Genomic DNA, 17,505 nt, shown 5'->3' with positions numbered 1-17,505 from the left:
TCTCTCTTTAAGAAAAGTTTCGGTCTAGAAAACCTGCCCTCTGTGAGGGATGAAAAATTCTGTTGCAAGGTTCTATTCCTGTTCCTTCAACCACCTTCTGCTTTGCGCTTCCCTTCATCATAAAGCAAAAAACCAACCTGCGTCATCTCGTTATATACAGCTGTTTATTATCACTATTGCTATGCGGCCATCACCACACACCTCTGAAAGACGCCAGCTAATTCCCGAGCAGTCAGATGTTCCTTGCTTCTCAGGGGGAGCTCTGTAGGAAGGGAAACTCCGCCTCTAGGACGTCTGGCTGCAAAACAAGTGCTGAACAATCAATATTAAACAACAATTTAAATAGAATGCAGACGCTCACACCGAAGGTAACCAAATGCAAAACCGCTTTCTTCTCGTGGATAAAAGATTCCCCTAGCACTTAGCTGTCTAGAGTCACTTACTTTCCAACCATATTAACCAAACAGAATTCAAAAATAGTGTTATTCCATCATTCCCCTAGAATCAAATTTAATTCCATTGAAGGAAAGGAGAAGAGGGAAGCCTTGAGGCACTCTATTGCCAGTTACAAAGCAGAGAATATTCTTAGATTAAAGACGAGTCTGCTGATCCAATCCTTACTTAAGTCTGTCTGTTCCATGTATTAGAATTTTTTGTTTCCTTGTTTGGATTTTTTTTTTCAATAGTAAAGTATTTTAGGTTAGTTGCAGGCTTTATATGCTTTTTTGCCACAGAAGAAGCAAAGGGGCTTTATGTGATTCTTTTTTGTGTGTGTGTGATTTATTTATTTTTTTGGCTGTACTGGGTCTTAGTTGCAGCATATCGGATCTAGTTCCTCGGCCAGGGATCAAACCTGGGCCCCCTGCTTCAGGAGCACCAAGTCTTAGCCACTGGACCACCAAGGAAATTCTTCCTCTGATTCTTTATCTACATAGATTCACCAAACGAGTCGTTGGCTTAGACAAAAGGACAAAGTTAAAATAAATGCCGAGAAAATGAACTCTCCTATTTATTATCAAGATCAACTACTTTCAATTGTTGGTAGAGAACCAAGCTCACTGAGGCCCTTCATGTCCTCGCCCATCATGAAGCCCTGTCTCAGGGACCCCGGAAGGCCCCAGGGGGTACTAAGCTCCAGTGAAAGTTCACCTGAGCTCCTCCAGACTGTCCCTCAGGTCTACACCCTCCCGGGGCTCCAGAGCCGTCAGAGCCTGAGTCTTCCTGCACAAAAGAGAACTGGGAAGGCTCTGGGGTGTGGACCGTTCTAAATGTCAGCCACCAGAATTCCTGCAGACATGCTGGCCACAGAGCTTCCAATGGCCTTTTAAATCCTTATCCTTCTTCCACAGAATCACCTATCGGATTCAGTTCAGTTCAGTCGCTCAGTCGTGTCCGACTCTTTGCGACCCCATGAATCGCAGCACACCAGGCCTCCCTGTCCATCACCAGCTCCTGGAGCTTACTCAAACTCAGGCCCGTTGAGTCGGTGATGCCATCCAACCATCTCATCCCCTGTCGTCCCCTTCTCCTCCCGCCTTCAATCTTTCCCAGCTTCAGGGTCTTTTCCAATGAATCAGTTCTTCGCATCAGGTGGCCAAAGTATTGGAGATTCAGCTTCAACATCCGTCCTTCCAATGAACACCCAGGACTGATCTCCTTTAGGATGGACTGGTTGGATCTCCTTGCAGCCCAAGGGACTCTCAAGAGTCTTCTCCAACACCACAGTTCAAAAACATCAATTCTTCAGCACTCAGCTTTGTTTATAATCCAACTCTCACATCCATACATGACTACTGGAAAAAACATAGCCTTGACTAGATGGACCTTTGTTGGCAAAGTAATGTCTCTGCCTTTTAATATGCTGTCTAGGTTAGTTTCACATATATTGTGATTCCAGGAATCAAATCTTGTCAGTCATCGTTTATCGCACAATTCCCACCTCACCAAGAGGCAATAAAAAGTTAAATCAGGGTCTCTTTTCTTAGGTCGCCAAAGGGTGGAGTGGACACATACACACCACTATATATGAAAGAGATAACCAGTAAGGACCTCGTGTAGAGCACATGGATAATGACCCATATGGGAAAATAATCTAGAAAAGCATGTATGTATGTATGTGTATATCTGATTCACCTTGCATTACAGCAGAAACTAACATAATGTTGTAAATCAACTCTACTATAATAAAAAAAAATTTTTTTTAAGTCTACTTCTTAGACCAATGGTTTTCAGACCTTACCAGTTTCCACCTTGACCTTGTATCCAGATGCAGAAACTGAAGCAAGGTTTCCTGAGTCAACACTTGCCTCAGCTGCAGGCAATGCACAACTGTGTTTTGTAACCTACCCGAATTCCTGTTTTGAATGCTGGTTGTGACTAAGCAAACAGGTTGCAGCTCCCAGTTTGGAAGCACCGTGCCCTGGAAAACCACCTTCTGTGCCGTGTGCGTGCAAGTTTAGTCGTGTCCGACTCTTCAACACCGAGGACTGCAGCCCTCCGGGTGCCTCTGTCGGTGGAATTTCCCAGGTAAGAACACTGCGGGGGGGGGGGGGGGGGTGGCGGGGGGGGGGGGAGGTGTTGCCACGCCCTCCTCCAAGGGATCTTCCCAACCCAGGGATCGAACCCATATTTCCTGCATCTCCTGCGGGGGCAGGTGGATTCCTTACCACTGAGCCACCTCCATGCTACATTTATAGGTCACCGAAAGCATGCCCAAGGCAAAGCTGGCTTTTTCATGCCCAGTTCAGCCACTGACTGAATGGTTTCTTGAAGGCCAGTGTCAAAGAAAAAATTATTCTGGCGCTTGTTAAAATGGTAAAGTAATACAATTGAGGAGGAAAATGGAGCTCAACTCCAAATACAGTAAGGAGTGGGGATGTATACCCACAGAGCAGAGTGAGGGGTCAGTGGATGGAAAATCACTCAGAAGCCTTGGGGGTGAGGGGGTGGGGTGCTTGATAATCCAACCTAACATGATTCCTGCTGAAGGTAGGCCAAGGACATAGACACTGAGGCAGATAGATAGAAAATGAAAGCATTTTTTAAAGGACACAGTTAAAGGCACCAAAAACAAAAAGTTGTTCATTAAGGAAATGTAATTCATAACTCACCACTGGGCTGTGCGGTCAGCACAATTTAAATAGTTTCAAACCGTAAGCGTTGTAGTAACAGCGACATAAAAATATAGCGCGTGGGGGTAGGGTGGGGTAAATGTATTACAATACAATGCGGGACCTACGTACAAGGGTGTGAGCAGTGGTTAGGGAAGCAGATAGTGAAGCATCAGAGCTAACGGTAGCAGGCACCCTGCCACCCTCAGACCTGAGAGTTCAAGGGCAAGGGGAGGGGCGGTGATCAGAGCAAGCTGTCAGGGCAGCCTGCCAGGAGTGAGGGGGGTGTCTTATCCAGGGGAAGAAATTCCCCCACTCCCCACCTATCATTCCCTTCGAATCCAGTCACCTGCTGAGGCCTCCACTAACCAGCACGAAGCCGGAGGAGAGGGGGCCTGCCCACCTCATCCACAAAGGTCAGCGTCCCGAGGAACACCCAGGGTTAAGAAGAAGACTTCTGCAGGAGACAGACAGACAGCGTCCAGCAGAGAGAGCTAGAATGTCAGCGCTGGAAGACAATAAATAGTGTCTATAATTAGCACATCAAAAAATAGCACCACTACCTTTTTTTTTTTTTGGCCAGTCCTCATGGCTTGCTGAATCTTAAAATCCCATACTAGGGATCGAACCCATGCCCCCTGCAATGGAAGCACCAAGTTCTAACCTCTGGACCACCAGGGAACTCCCCCTCCACACCCCACACCCCCTGCCGCCAGGCAGCCCACACAGGACCCTCCCCCTTCTTAGCTCCGCCCCTTCCCACGCGGAGCCCACGCGTCCAGCTCCCCTTGGTGAAGTCCTCCGAGGCTCTCAGCTAAAATTCTCTCCTAAGTCTGAATTTCTTTATTTAACCATTTATCCATGCTTAGGACACCGATTATATTCTGTATCATCATATTTTGTGCATTTCCTGTGTACCTCACTAATTACAAAGCCCTGAGGCAACCACCTTGCCCATGGAGCAAGCGGGTCAAGATGGAGCACACGACGACTCATGAATCAAGCCTGGCTCTGCTTCACGTGACTCGAGGGACCCTCTACTTCTTCCTCTCTAAACTGGAGAGCGTGGTGCCAGCTGCTGGGGGCGTGGTGAGGTGAGTGAGATAAGCTGTGCCAAGTCCTTGGGCTGGGGTCATTGATTAACAAGTATGGACACTCACAAAACACCCGTCCAATGGAGAACCTCGTGAATGACAAAGGCAAAGGCAAGACTTTCGAGGCCCAATGTGGGATCTCACTATAAATTTAATATTTGTATGTGATTCATAGTGTTACCATCCTGGTTCTTGGACTCTTGGATCAATGGAATTGACATGAGGCCAGAGGAGAAATTCAGGCAAGGCTGTATTGGGACTGATGCTGCAGAAAAAGAATGAAAACAAGTAACAGGTTCCCTTGCTTGTTCCCTAAGGGGAGCTGATCTCTTAAATGGGGCAGAGGTAGAGGCAGATTAAAAAACAGAGACATCACTTTGCTGACAAAGATCCGTATAGTTAAAGCTCTGGTTTTTCCAGTAGTCATGTACAGTGAGAGTTGAGCCATAAAGAAGACTGAGTGCCAAAGAATTGATGCTTTCAAATTGTGGTGCTGGAGAAGACTCTTGAGAGTCCCTTGGACTGCAAGGAGTTCAAACCCGTCAATCCTAAAAGAATCAGGCCTGAATATTCATTGGAAGGACTGATGCTGAAGCTGAAGATCCAGTACTTTGGCACCCTGATGGAAAGAGCCAACTCATTGGAAAAGACCTCGATGCTGGGAAAGATTGAAGACTAAAGGAGAAGGAAGCAGCAGAGGATGAGATGGTTAGGTATCATCACCAACTCAATGGACGTGAATCTGAGCAAACTCCAGGAGATGGTGAAGGACAGAGGAGCCTACATGCTGTAGTCCATGGGGTTGCCAAGAGTCAGACACGACTTAGTGATTGAACGAGTCACATCAGTCCTGGCCTCTTTTATGGCACAAGAAACTATTCATCTCTTTGGAACAACTGCATTTTCCAAGTCACCTTTGAAAGTAAAACACATTAAAAAAAATCAGAGGAGTTGCACCTTTTTTTGGTGATGTTTGACCACATTAATGTATCTGGGACTGGGCATCATCATACTGAAAACCAGAGATGCCTTGGAGAAACACCATCCACCTGGGCTAACTTAAAAGAGTGGAAACGGAGGCTGTGAAAGCTCCCTGACCACGCTCGCTCAGCCTGGTGGTGGCCAGGCTTGGGCCCTGGCCCCTGGCTCTGCTCTCTGATTGGCTGGGAGATCGCGGGACAGTGGTTTCTGTTGGGTTTTCGGTTTTAAAAGCAGAAGTGAGCATTTCAAGTTTCCTGGTCCTGTCCAGCCTCGGGGTTCAACTAGTAAAACAGGAAGAAGAGACTGGAACGGGGAACATCACTTGCCTCCCCTTCCCATGCCTAAGAGCCCTGAGACCCTGGGCATTGGCGAGATTGAGGGGGCCGTTTTGGGCTGTCCCCCACCCCCGGGCCTGTTGCCTTCAGTCACATCCGGGTTCGGACAACTGTGCAGTGCTCACAGGACGTGTGGGAGATGACACGTGGGAGACTCCCGCTCTCCGGGCGGAAAAGGGGAAAGAGTCCGTTGGATGCCTCTGGTCTCCACTTGGCAGGCTGGCGATGCTGCCTCCTCCCAGCCCCTAGCCTGGAGCAGCGACAGAAAGAAGAAAAACCGCACAAAGGCACGGAGCGCGGCTGCAGCCCGCGCAGAGCAGGAAGGCGGTGGTGGGAGCGGGAGGGGCCGCAGGGGAGACAGGAAGGGTCGGGGGGACTGGAAAGGCCACAGCACACGCTGCCACCGGGAACCAGCCGGGCCCGGGGCAGATGTGAGCGCGTGAACGAACCACTAGAAGAGTGACAGGCGCCCCCGTCTCCCTGGGCCTGGGGTGGCTCCCCCGTCAGTTCATCCACGTGAAAACCACAGAACGAGGCGTGTCGGGCGGGCTGGTGGGGACGGGAGCAGAGCCAGGCTGGGCACGCACCGCCCAGACGCCCAGACCCGACCCGAAGCCCCTCCCTGCGTCTCACAGCCCCGATCTCTCCCACCCCCAACCCCGTCCCCTCGCTCTCCCGGGAGACTGACTCAGCCGCGGCCTCATCACCCGCCGCATGCTTCTCCCGGCACTCCTGGGATGGGGCGACCTCAGCGGCTCGCCTCACCCCTACTCTCTCCTCCCTCTGCAAACCCTGCTCTGCTCAGCCCAGGCGGGCATCATGCGGCCCAGCCCCAACCCCCGCCTTCCGCACCCAGCGCCACTGCCCTATCCTCACGCTGGGCTCCCAACACCACACCCCACTCTTTGGGACAGTTACCCTGCCCCTTTTGGGGAGAAATAAGGCCGCCACCTCAGGAACCCACAAGAGGTCCTTAGGTCACCAGCGGGTGGATAGCAAAGCCATCATCACTCCCTGCAGGCTCAAAGTGGCCTTTACGCGGGCCAGGAACTTGTTCTTAGCTGCCGGGAAGCAGATGAGGGACATCTTCTTTAATTAAAAAGTTTAGGGACTTCCCTGCAGGTTCAGTGGTCAGGGGGTGCAGGTTTGAGCCCTGGTGAAGGAGCTAATATTCCACGTGCCTCAAGGTCAAAAAAACTCAAAACATAAAACAGAAGCAGTATTGTAACAAATTCAATAAAGACTTTTAAAATGGTCCACATCAAAAAAAAAAAGTTTAAAGGGAAAAGATTTGAGGGAATGCCAAGGAAGGCAGTAAGAATGGATCAGGGCACAGGTCAGGGGGGTGTTCTGACCCAGGCTCCCTGTTGAGATGCAGAGGCGGGGGGGGCTGGCACTCAGAGCATCTGAGACCAGATGCTCCGGTGGGACCAGGCCATCCTGGGGCTGCAGTCTGCCTCCCAGGCACCATCCCGGGGTCCCCATACCCTCTGAAGGGAAGCAGAGGCTCCCGGAGATGAGGGGGTGGCGGACGGTGGGGTCAGCTGCCCCAAGCCCCTTTCTCGTGCCCAGCGCACCTGCCCACCCAGTTGCTGGGGTCTGTAATCACCATGGACAGATGGAAGGATGCTGCCAGCTACTGGCCCTGCTGAGCATCTGGGAGGCCCGTGGTCCTGCACGCTGGCTATGCCTGGGGACCGCAGCTTGTGCGGGGTGTTGCAGGGCCCGTCAGTATCTGATGGGGCCCCAGCAAGCTGCCTGCCCACAAGGAATCAGGCCAAGGGGACAGGAAGAACCAGCCATTACTCAGGACGAGCCAGGGCCTCTCCTCCAACCCTGTGTGGTCTGCATCACCTTCCTCCTACAGACGTGGAAACTGGGGCTCAGAGAGGCTGTCACAGGCAGAAGTGGCTCAGTGACAGGGGACCCGGGACCTGAGCCCCTTCTCAGCAGGCCATGGCACTGCCCTCCGGGAGCCAATGATTAAGTGTCTCCCGTCACTTCCTGCTCACCGGCCCGAAGGACCCTCCCTGATTCCCACAGCCTCAGGCCGGGGACCCAGCGAAAGCAGAGGCCCTTCCTGGTGCCGGACACACCCCAAGATGCTGCCCGGGGCTGAGTGGATGTTTCTGCTGTGACAGCATCAGGGCGTCCTGCCGGGCTGAGGTCGGCAGGGGAGCCCCGCTCCTCCTGGGGCGGAAGGAGGATGCAGCTCACCAGCAGAGGCTGGACTGGATGGGACGCTGGGCGGGTGGGGTTCAGGCAGCTCCCAGGGAGTTTCAGGCCAGGAGCTGCCTGGCAGACCAGGGGCTTCTCTTCACTCGGTCATGATGCATGTGGGGGAGGGGGTACATAGCCAGCCCACCCCAAGGGAACTGTGTCTCTAACAGGCCTGCTCCCCTAGGAGACCTAATGGCCCAAGGGGCTATGGATTCTTGGTTTGGCCTTTATTTCTAGCAGACCAGACTTCTTTGACTTCCCCAGGAGCTTCTTAGACACAGAAAGGCCCATATTAGGGTGCAGGGGACCTCAGAGGCTCCCAAACTGACGGCCAGGCTGATGGGGTGAATTCCCACACGTGAAGTCAGGAATTTGCTTGATTTCTTAGCCAGAGACTGCAGGAGGGCGGGGAGGAGGCAGGTGTGGTAGGTGTGTATCTGCTTAGCAGGCTCTTAGGGCAGGGGACAGGGGACGATGAGGTCAAGGTCAGTGTGAGGTCTGTGCAGCCCTGGAGGGAAAGAACCCACCCTCACAAGGATCTTCGCCTCTTGCCAAAGTCTGCAGTTTCCATGGAAACCAAGAGCCCAGCCTATGGGGTGGCGGAGTCTCTTGCCCCTCCCCCTCTCTCTTCATTCACGCCCTTTTCTCGCTTTCCTGCTCCCCCCGCGTCCCTCCTGCACACCTGCCTTCCCTGGGGTGCCCCCTATTCATGCGCCCCAGTCTCCTCCCCCCATACCCCTCCTCAGGCTGGTTTGTGATAAGGACACAGTGGGGACCCTGCTGTGCCAGCCCAGGGCCCATCAACATTGTCTGCTGTGGCACAGTTGCCAGGCAGCCCCAGTATTCTCCTCTACCCATCTGCCAACGTTTAGCTGAGCAGAAGACCACCCAGGATAACAATGATGCTTTTTATCTAAATGTGGTACTTAAGACTAAGTTCTGAGATGGGACATGTCTGTACCTATAGCTGATTCATGTTGCTGGATGGCAAAAGCCATCACAATATTGAAAAGTAATTATCTTTCAATTTAAATAAATTAAAAAAAAAAAAAAAAGACTAAGTACCAGCCAAAGCTAAGCCAGTGAAGAGGTCATGTACAAACTGTCCTCTCCATCTTGCTTGGTAGGAGGTATGTGGATGTGATGGCTGGGGCCCATGCAGCCATTCTAATCTATGAAATACATCAGTGTGTACACCTCTCAGGATTTGTTCAGCCGTGTTTACTCTGCTTTTTGCCACTAATGATTCTTTGAGAGGGTCACCTGATACCTGCCACACTCTTGTAGGCCACAGAGTGTATCAATTTTTTAAAGAGAGGCTGGTTGAGTTCCATCCCACCTCGTGGCAGCCAAGGTCATGATGCATAACTTTTCCCTTTCTTGCTGGGTGGGGCCGGGCCCAGCACAGCAGAGGTTCTGTTGCTCCAGGCCCCTCCCCTCTGGCCCCACAGCTTTCCCATTGCTGCTCACGAGACTAGGAGACCTGCTCTCCAGGAGGTTTACCCGGCCAGGTCTGTCGGGGTGCAGATGGACACGTTCAGATCGGGAGCCCGACTGGCTGCCACTCACTCTCTGGCCGGCCCCACACCCCCTTGTTCACACTGAGGACACTTCTTCCACTGATGCCCAGGGCTTGGGCTTTCCCAAGCAGGAGATGCAGACAGCTGTCGCGAGGAAGGTAGGGTCCTGACACCCTGTGGAGCGCTTGTGGACCAACGGGAGGGAAGCCCTGGCCCACAGATTCTTCTCTCCTCCAGGGGCCTTTCTGGAAACCCTCCCCCGAGACAACACCACTGGCTGCGTCTGCTGAAAGCTGGACGGCATAGCCTCCAGCCCTGTGTGTCTCCCTCCCTCCTCAGCCTCACCACCCCCTCCCTTCCTGGGGTCACACTCACCGCTGAGCACAGATGCATTTGCCTCAGCCTCAAGCTCTGGTTCCCAGGGAACCTGGTCTGAAACAGGAGACACTTGGGGGATGGCAATGAATCAAGACAGGGGGAGCCAGAGACCCGAGAATCTGGAGCCACTCTGCCCATCCTGGACCGCGTGCCCCTCGGCTCTGAGAGACCAACGTCCAGCCTATTGAAGTCACAGCTGTGATGGCTTTCTGGTTACCTGCAGCCTTATCCTGGGCTTCCCAGGTGGTGGTAAAGAGCCCACTTGCCAAGGCAGGAGATATAAGAGACGTGGGTTCTATCTCTGGGTTGGGAAGATCCCCTGGAGAAGGGCATGGCAACCCACTCCAGTATTCTTGCCTGGAGAGTTCTGTGGACAGAGGAGCCTGGTGGGCTACCGTCCACCGGTCGCAAAGAGTAGGACACGACTGCGCACACACACAGCCTTATCCTAAGACACGGAGCTGCACAGGAAGACAACCTCCAGGCCGCAGGTCCCTGGGGCCTTCGCTGGCCCACCGTTAAATGCTTCTGCTCCCTTTCCCTCCTGTTTCACTTCCCTGGCCTTGTCTTATTTTTGTGCACACAGCACTGCCACGAGGCAGGTCACACACGAGCGGGTCTTCCGTTCCCTTCTCCATCCCTTCCTACCCAGTTCCCCACTTTAAGGAAAAGGAACGAGATCTCTTGGAAGTTACATTATTTGTCTACAGGCAAGAGTTAATGATGCAAAATCACCAGCCTTCTGGCTTCCAGGCCAAGAAGTCAAGCCATATCATCACTGCATCCCCACCTTTCAGAGGTCACGTGGTTTGGGGGGGGTCACCGAATTTCCAGCTCTCCTTACACCATGGCCCACCACTCCTGCCCCTCTAAAGTTAGAAGTGGCCTGGGGTCTGGCTGAGATCAAAGCAGTGCACACAGAGGTCACCTGGGTCCAGACAGGAGCCCTAGAAAGCACGGTGACTCCCCAGGATGCTCTTTACGTCCGGCCTGAGGGACAGCAGGCCTGGGCTGGGTGCTTGGTCTGGCTGCCCCAGTCCTGGGGTGAGGCTGGCACGAAGAGCCCTGGCGCCCACTCGTAGGGGCTATGTAGTGAGAAAGAGAAGGAAACCTTTTGGGCTTTAAGCCATTGAGACTTGGGGTGTGTGTTTACTGTAGGATAACCTAGTGCATCCTGTCTATTGATTAGCATCCTGACTAAGAAACACACATTCAATGGGCAAGTCCAGTCTACAGATTTGGGCTTATTTTGATTTCTTTCAAAGGAGACACATGGAAGGCAGTTTTATCATGTATCAAAGATGTTCTCAGATTCAGACAACTTCTAGATCCTGGGAAGGGCATGTCTCCTTGGCTGCAGCCTTCACCGTGAGAGCGTTGAAAAGGCTTCGAGATGAAAGCCAAGGACACCCTTCACTTCTGGGGTCGCAGGCTCCAGGTAGATGTTCCAGGTTTCTGCCACCACACGGCTCTTCCCAGGGCCCCAGGTGACACCTTTGATCGACCACGGGCCAATCAAAATGGGTTAAAAAGATGGTTTTGAGCTTGCCAAGAATTCATATACGTAGGAAGAGACAGGCAACCCAATAGAGGCAGTAACTATGTCTCACGCCATCCATCAGCTCTACAAGGAAGCCCCGGAGTGGAGAGGGCTGGCAAAGGTGGAGATGAATCCCTTCCTCCAAGTCCCTCAGCCTGTCTGGACTCAGCAGAGCTCCTGGGAAAGGACGTGTCTCTTTTCAGTGGCTCTGGACATGCATCAGGATGGGAAAGGGGGCTCTTCCTCCTTGGGGGGCAGAGGGACCCCCCACAAGCCTCCCTCTCTCTGCCAAGACCAGGGCTGCATTTCCTGTCCAAACTCTGAGCTCAGGAGAGTTAAACACCAAGCACTTCAAAAGGACATGGAATCATCACTCAAAACAGTAAACTCTTTGCTTAAGAAAAGGTTCCTGGGCTCCTTCGAGCTTGCAATCTCCTCTTCTCGATCTTTGTGCCCTGCGGCTCTGTCTGGAGGGAACACTGACCTGGTCCAGAGCACTCAGGATGATCCCTTCACGTCCAGTCCTGTGTGCTCCCCCCCTGCAGGGCTTGCCTGCCCAGTCTTCTCTGGAGATGTAAGAAACACAGGTTCAATCCCTGGGTCAGGAAGATCCCCTGGAGGAGAGTATGGCAACTCACTCCAGTATTTTTGCCTGGAGAATCCCAGGGACAGAAGAGCCTGGCGGGCTACAGTCCATGGGGTCACAAAGAGTCAGACACGGCTGAAGCAACTTAGCACACACGAACACACAGTCATTCTGAGCGACTCCAAGCCTACCTCCTCCAGGCAACTCCGAGCTACTCAGCTCCCTGCTGGCCATAAAATATCACTTTATTTCAAGCCAGTAACAGTATCCCTCACACTTAATTACATAATTAATAGTCCCATGTGTGTTATTTCATTATCCAACTTCATTATAAGTTGCACAGGGTAGGAATTAGGCCTCATTGACTTTTATTTTCATCCTGTCCTCCCAACAAGGATTTTTTTCTGGGGGCAAAGAGTCACTCAACACACACTCTGCTTCATTTCACAAGAAAGTTGAGCCCAAGACCATTTCCTATTCTTAATTTTTTTAGAACAGATTTTGAAAGTCAAAGCACCAACAAATGACCCTTCATGAATACTTATCTGTGTATTGCTGCAAAGTACCAGTTTTCTAAAAGTTGCAAACCCACTTCTTTGGAGTGGGGCCGGGGAGGAAGTGAAATGACCCACATGTGTCTGATGCTTTTACACTGAAAATGTTGTTTTGTAAGCTCATCTGAGTGTCCAAGGAAAATTGAAAGACCTTTCCATGACTAAAAGCATCCAAACTAAATTTAGAAAAACTCTGAAACTCCTGCACACAAATTCCACTGCCTCTATCCCAGGCCACCGTCATCGGTCATCCCAAGTGGATCCCCTCCTGCCCTGCCGGGTACCTCCCCTACGTGGGACAGCCGATCGCCGTGATGTCTCCTCTCTAAAATGCAAACCCAGTTGAACATGCTGCCACGGCTCTTCTGTTGCTGAGTCGTGTCCGACTCTTTGTGACCCCGTGGACTCTAGCCCACCAGGCTTCTCTGTCCCTGGGATTTCCTAGGCAAGAATACTGGAGTGGGCTGCTGTTTCCTTCTCCAGGGGATCTTCCTGACCCAGGGATCGAACCCGCATCTCCTACCTCGGCAGGCAGGCTCTTTACCACCTGAGCCACAACTGAACATGACCCCTCCTGAAAGCCTCCTGATGTGCCCCACAATGCCCTCCGTTGCTAACGTAGCTCAAGAGGAGAGGCTTCCAGAAGATGCTTCATTTTCTAATCATGAGACAGCAGTGCCTTTTCTCCTTGGTTAAGCGGCATCTTCTACAGATTTCCTCTTCAACCCTTCTAACCTGGTCTGACTCACCATACACTTGGACAAAATGCTTTTTGTTCTGCCAAGAGAATGGAGTCCAGGATTCACAGGTGTCTGGATTCCAGTCCTGTCTTGATGCACTCCGAGCCTCAGTTCCCACATCCACAGAATGGGGCTAAATGGTCCCTAAGTGAGCAAGCTTCCTGCAGCTTTGACATCTCACAATGTAAGCTCCAGCTCTGCCTGGAGGTCGTTGTGTCTGCTCTGTAATTGGCTTCTTGGCATCAGCACTTTACTTAGTCATGAGGCAGAAAGTTTGGGGCAAGAAATGTCCCCTGAGTCCCCTGGCACAGGAAGCAGAAGGAGGAACCACAAGCCTTAGCCTTCTGTGACCTCTGACCTCCCAATGCTCACACATGGAGCCTCTCCCACCTCCGTCTTACTGAGCTGATTTTGGGGGCACAATTCCTATGCAACTGACAGTCAGTGAGTCTAGTTTCCACTGCAAGAGAGAGGGTTTTCATTTATTTCCCCTGTGTACTTGGTAAATGGGGCTCCCCAGGTGGCGCTAGTAGTAAAGAGCCCTCCTGCCGGAGCAGGAGATGTAAGAGACATGGGTTTGATCCCTGGGTCGGGAAGATCCTCTGGAGGAGGGAATGGCAATGCATTCCAGTATTCTTTTCTGGGGAATCCCATAGACAGAGGAGCCTGGTGGGCTACAGTCCGTGGGGTCGCAAAGAGTCGGACACAACTGAAGCAAAGCGATTCAGCACACACGCACACTTGGTAAATAAAAACAGAAAGCAGAGTAGCGGTTGCTGCTTATGGCTGGTGGGGAGTGGGACGTCAGGACAGGAGGGTGGAAGCTAAAGAGGAGTTAAAGGGGTTTCTCTTCATAGTAATAAAAATATCCTAAAACTGATTATAGCAGTGATTGCATAGCTCTGTAAATATACTAGAAATCATTGATTTGTGAGCTGTAAATGGGTGAATAGTGTGATGTGTAAATTACCTCAATAAAGCTATTTCACACACACACACACAACCCTGACAAGGTAGCAGCTTCTGAGAAGTCCGAGTCTCTCTCTGATGGTGGGAGAGACAGGCATCATCCCATGTGCCCCAGTGAAGTCAGGGGAGGTGGGAGAGGCGCTGAGAGCAGGGCGAGCCTGCAGGACCCAGGGGCGGGAGGAGCCACGGGGGCAGGAGGGACAGAGTGCCTGCCCGCCTGGCATTTCAGGCTCTGTCGGTGGGTCCAGGCCCTTAGCCAGTAGATGAGCCTTCTTCCCAGTTGAGGTGTGCCAGGATTTCTGGCAGGGGAGGACCTGGGGTCAGGCCGCCCACACCCACTGCCCAGCTCAGGGTGTCATCCCCCCACACCCTCCCCTCTGACCCCTCTCACCTCTGTCCTCACTGCCAGCTGATCTCACAGCTGCAGGGAAGGGACCTACTGCCCCCTCTCCACACAGATTAGGTACATAGATGATAGATAGATGATAGATATAGATAGATGATAGATACATAGATGGGTAGGTACATGGATAATAGATAGACATACCTTGGTTGGCGCTTCCCTGAGAGCTCAGTTGGTAAAGAATCCGCCTGCAATGCAGGAGACCCTGGTTTGATTCCTGGGTCAGGAAGATCCGCTGGAGAAGGGTTAGGCTACCCACTCCAGTATTCTTGGGATTCCCTTGTGGCTCAGCTGGTAAAGAATCTGCTTGCAATGCAGGAGACCTGAGTTTGATCCCTGGGTTGGGAAGATCCCCTGGAGAAGGGAAAGGCTGCCCACTCCAGTATTCTGGCCTGGAGAATTCCATAGACTGTATGGTCCATGGGGTCACAAAGAATCAATCAGACACGACTGAGCGACTTTCACTTTCACTACCTTGGTTGAACCCAAGGATAGTATAATGAGGTTATCATGAGGAATCTGGTGGGACTGGGGGAAACAGTCATGAAAGCAGGACTCCTCTTATACTCCACATATTCTTGGCTCGGGAGAAATCTTAGTTCTCAAAACGCTATAAGAGGTCAGAGGGCAGCAGTGTTCTCTGTGTACCTGGCACAGTGCCCAGGAAGGCAAGCTGTCTACGGAAGAGACGAACTTCAGAGATGCGGTTGGAAATTGCTCACAAGTGGCTATTGCCTTTCCAGGTTAGATGAGCTCAGCAAAGCGTCCTCTTGACTCCCACAGCCCAGGTGGCCACCTTCTCCGGCACATTGTCTCAGAGAAGCTGAAAGAGGCAACGATTGCCTCCAGCCCTTGACAACACAGGGACAATGTCTCCCATTGCGTTATAGAGTCATCTCACTCTGCCAACTTCTGTGTAATTCATTCCTACAGCCTCCATAGAATACGAAACCACTCTGAGCTGGGAGAGACCCAGAGGCCTTGGGCAAGCCTTCCTTGGGCAACACTAATGCCCCCTTTTGGATGTCAGCCATGTGTATTACATTATCAAAGACCCAGAAAAGAGTGGCAGTGAAGAAACCTGTTTTAACCCTATTTCATGCATCATTTTCAAGACTTAATCATGGAAATCTGTTTCCTCTTAAATCAACATCTCTTGGATTCTATAGAACATTGTCTGGGAAATCCTGATTGAGTCCAGTCTCCACCCTGTCCCTCTCATTTTGTGCGTGGCTCTCTGTGAGACATCATGAGGTCACAAAAGGTACTTGGTAAGTGGTAAGTGAGTGAATGAAAGGTTGACGAATTAACGAGGGGATGAGTCACTGGATTTACCATAAGGTCTCACACACCCGATGGATGCCTGGGCAGTGATGGGTCTGGTGCTGACCACCCTCCTTACCTTATCCACATGGAGAAGCTGCAGGAGGGTCAGTGCTGTGGTCATCTCTCTGCCCAGCCAGCCTGAAGGCCTCACTGCTTGGACACAGGGCAGGACAGAGGAAGCATTGGAGTCCGGGGTTTAACGTGGGATTATGTCGCCTTAGACTTTGTCAGGGATGGGACTAAAGGCTTGACGAGCTGAGCCATCTGGTTGGGTCCCCTCGTCTATCAGAAATAACAACTCTGTGTTTTAGGTTCACAATCTCTTATCCAGAACCCTGGCAGTGGCTGGATTAAGAATTCAGAGGTTTTCAGATTTTTTAAAAGACAAGGCAGTGCATCTGCCGTAACTTATGTAACACCACTTGCAGGAAACCTGGGTACTGCCCCGTGGCGGTTGTCCAGTAGCCAAGTCATGTGACTCTTTGTGACCCCATGGACTGCAGCACGCCAGGCCTCCCTGTCCCTCACCACCTCCCAGAGTTTGCCCAAGTTGATGTCCGTGCCCAAATGTCAATATTTTTGCAATGAAATGTGAAAGCTCACAGTAAATGAGATAAATAAGTCCTGTAAATAGTTTTAAGTCAGCTCAGGTCAGATATTGCTGCCAATGGCCTCAGATATACAAAACTTTGTGGGTTTTCACCACTTTCTGGATGTTAGGATTGTAGATGACAGAAAGGGGGGCTTTCATGTGCTAATCACAGAAGGATGCCCACTACAAAGGAACAAGGGTGGGCAGTGAGTCCATGTGATAAATTTAAGGACTTCTCTTTATGGAGAAATTCTATCTCCAGGGCATCATGGTGTTCTTATTTGTAAACAAAAATTTTTCTGTGTTCCTTTTAGGATCAACTTACTTTGGACTTTGCTTTAGTGTTATTTGTTTTGACTTGTAATCTGCTAAAAGGGAATCTGTTTGTTTTTGTCCTTGAGGGACTCACAAGTCACTACTACACTATTTTAACCATAATGAGAAAGGGGACTGAGAATGAGGGGGTTTCCAAGGCCAAGTGTTGAAGAACAAAAGTTTAATGTTGTTGCCGTTCAGTCACTAAGTCGTGTCCAACTCTTTCTGACTCCATGGACTAGAGCACACCAGTCTCCTCTGTTCTCCACCATCTCCTGGATTTTGCTCAAGTTCATGTCCACTGAGTCAGTGATACTGTTTAACCATCTCATCCTCTGTCATCCCCTTCTCCTCCTGCCCTCAATCCCTCCCAGCCTCAGAGTCTTTTCCAATGAGTCGGCTCTTCACATCAGGTGGCCAAAGTATTGGAGCTTCAGCTTCATCAGCCCTTTCAATGATATTCAGAACTGATTTCCTTTAGGATGGACTGGTTTGATCTCCTTGCAGTCCAAGGGATTCTCAAGAGTCTTCTCCAACACCACAGTTCAAAAGCATCAGCCTTCTTTAGGGTCCAACTCTCACATCCATACATGACTACTGGAAAAACCATAGCTTTGACTATACGGACCTTTGTCAGCAAAGTGATGTCTCTGCTTTTTAATGTGCTGTCTAGGTTTGTCATAGCTTTCCTTCTAAGCAGAAAGTGTCTTTTAATGTCACGGCTGCAATCACCATCTGCGAAATGTCTAAAGTCATCAAAGCTGTCTACCACTTGGGTGAATGTAATTGCATGGATGTCAGTGTGCCTGCTGACAATGACACCGTGACTGTTTCTCTCCTTA

General features: G+C 51.0%; 1 long non-coding RNA gene across 1 annotated transcript; it reads right to left on the bottom strand.

Moving 5' to 3' along the window:
* Positions 1-11,241: 11,241 nt before the first annotated feature.
* On the bottom strand, positions 11,242-16,148 carry LOC122697853. Its single transcript, XR_006342189.1, has 4 exons — positions 15,833-16,148; positions 14,575-14,618; positions 11,663-11,744; positions 11,242-11,355 (listed from the first exon to the last, which is right to left on the bottom strand). It is a non-coding gene; the product is annotated as an uncharacterized LOC122697853 (long non-coding RNA).
* Positions 16,149-17,505: the final 1,357 nt, after the last annotated feature.

This window comes from Cervus elaphus, chromosome 7, assembly GCF_910594005.1.
Source record: "Cervus elaphus chromosome 7, mCerEla1.1, whole genome shotgun sequence".
Classification (NCBI taxonomy): domain Eukaryota; kingdom Metazoa; phylum Chordata; class Mammalia; order Artiodactyla; family Cervidae; genus Cervus; species Cervus elaphus.
Note: the sequence above shows the minus strand (reverse complement) of the source record. Positions and strands in the feature narration are given on the sequence as shown.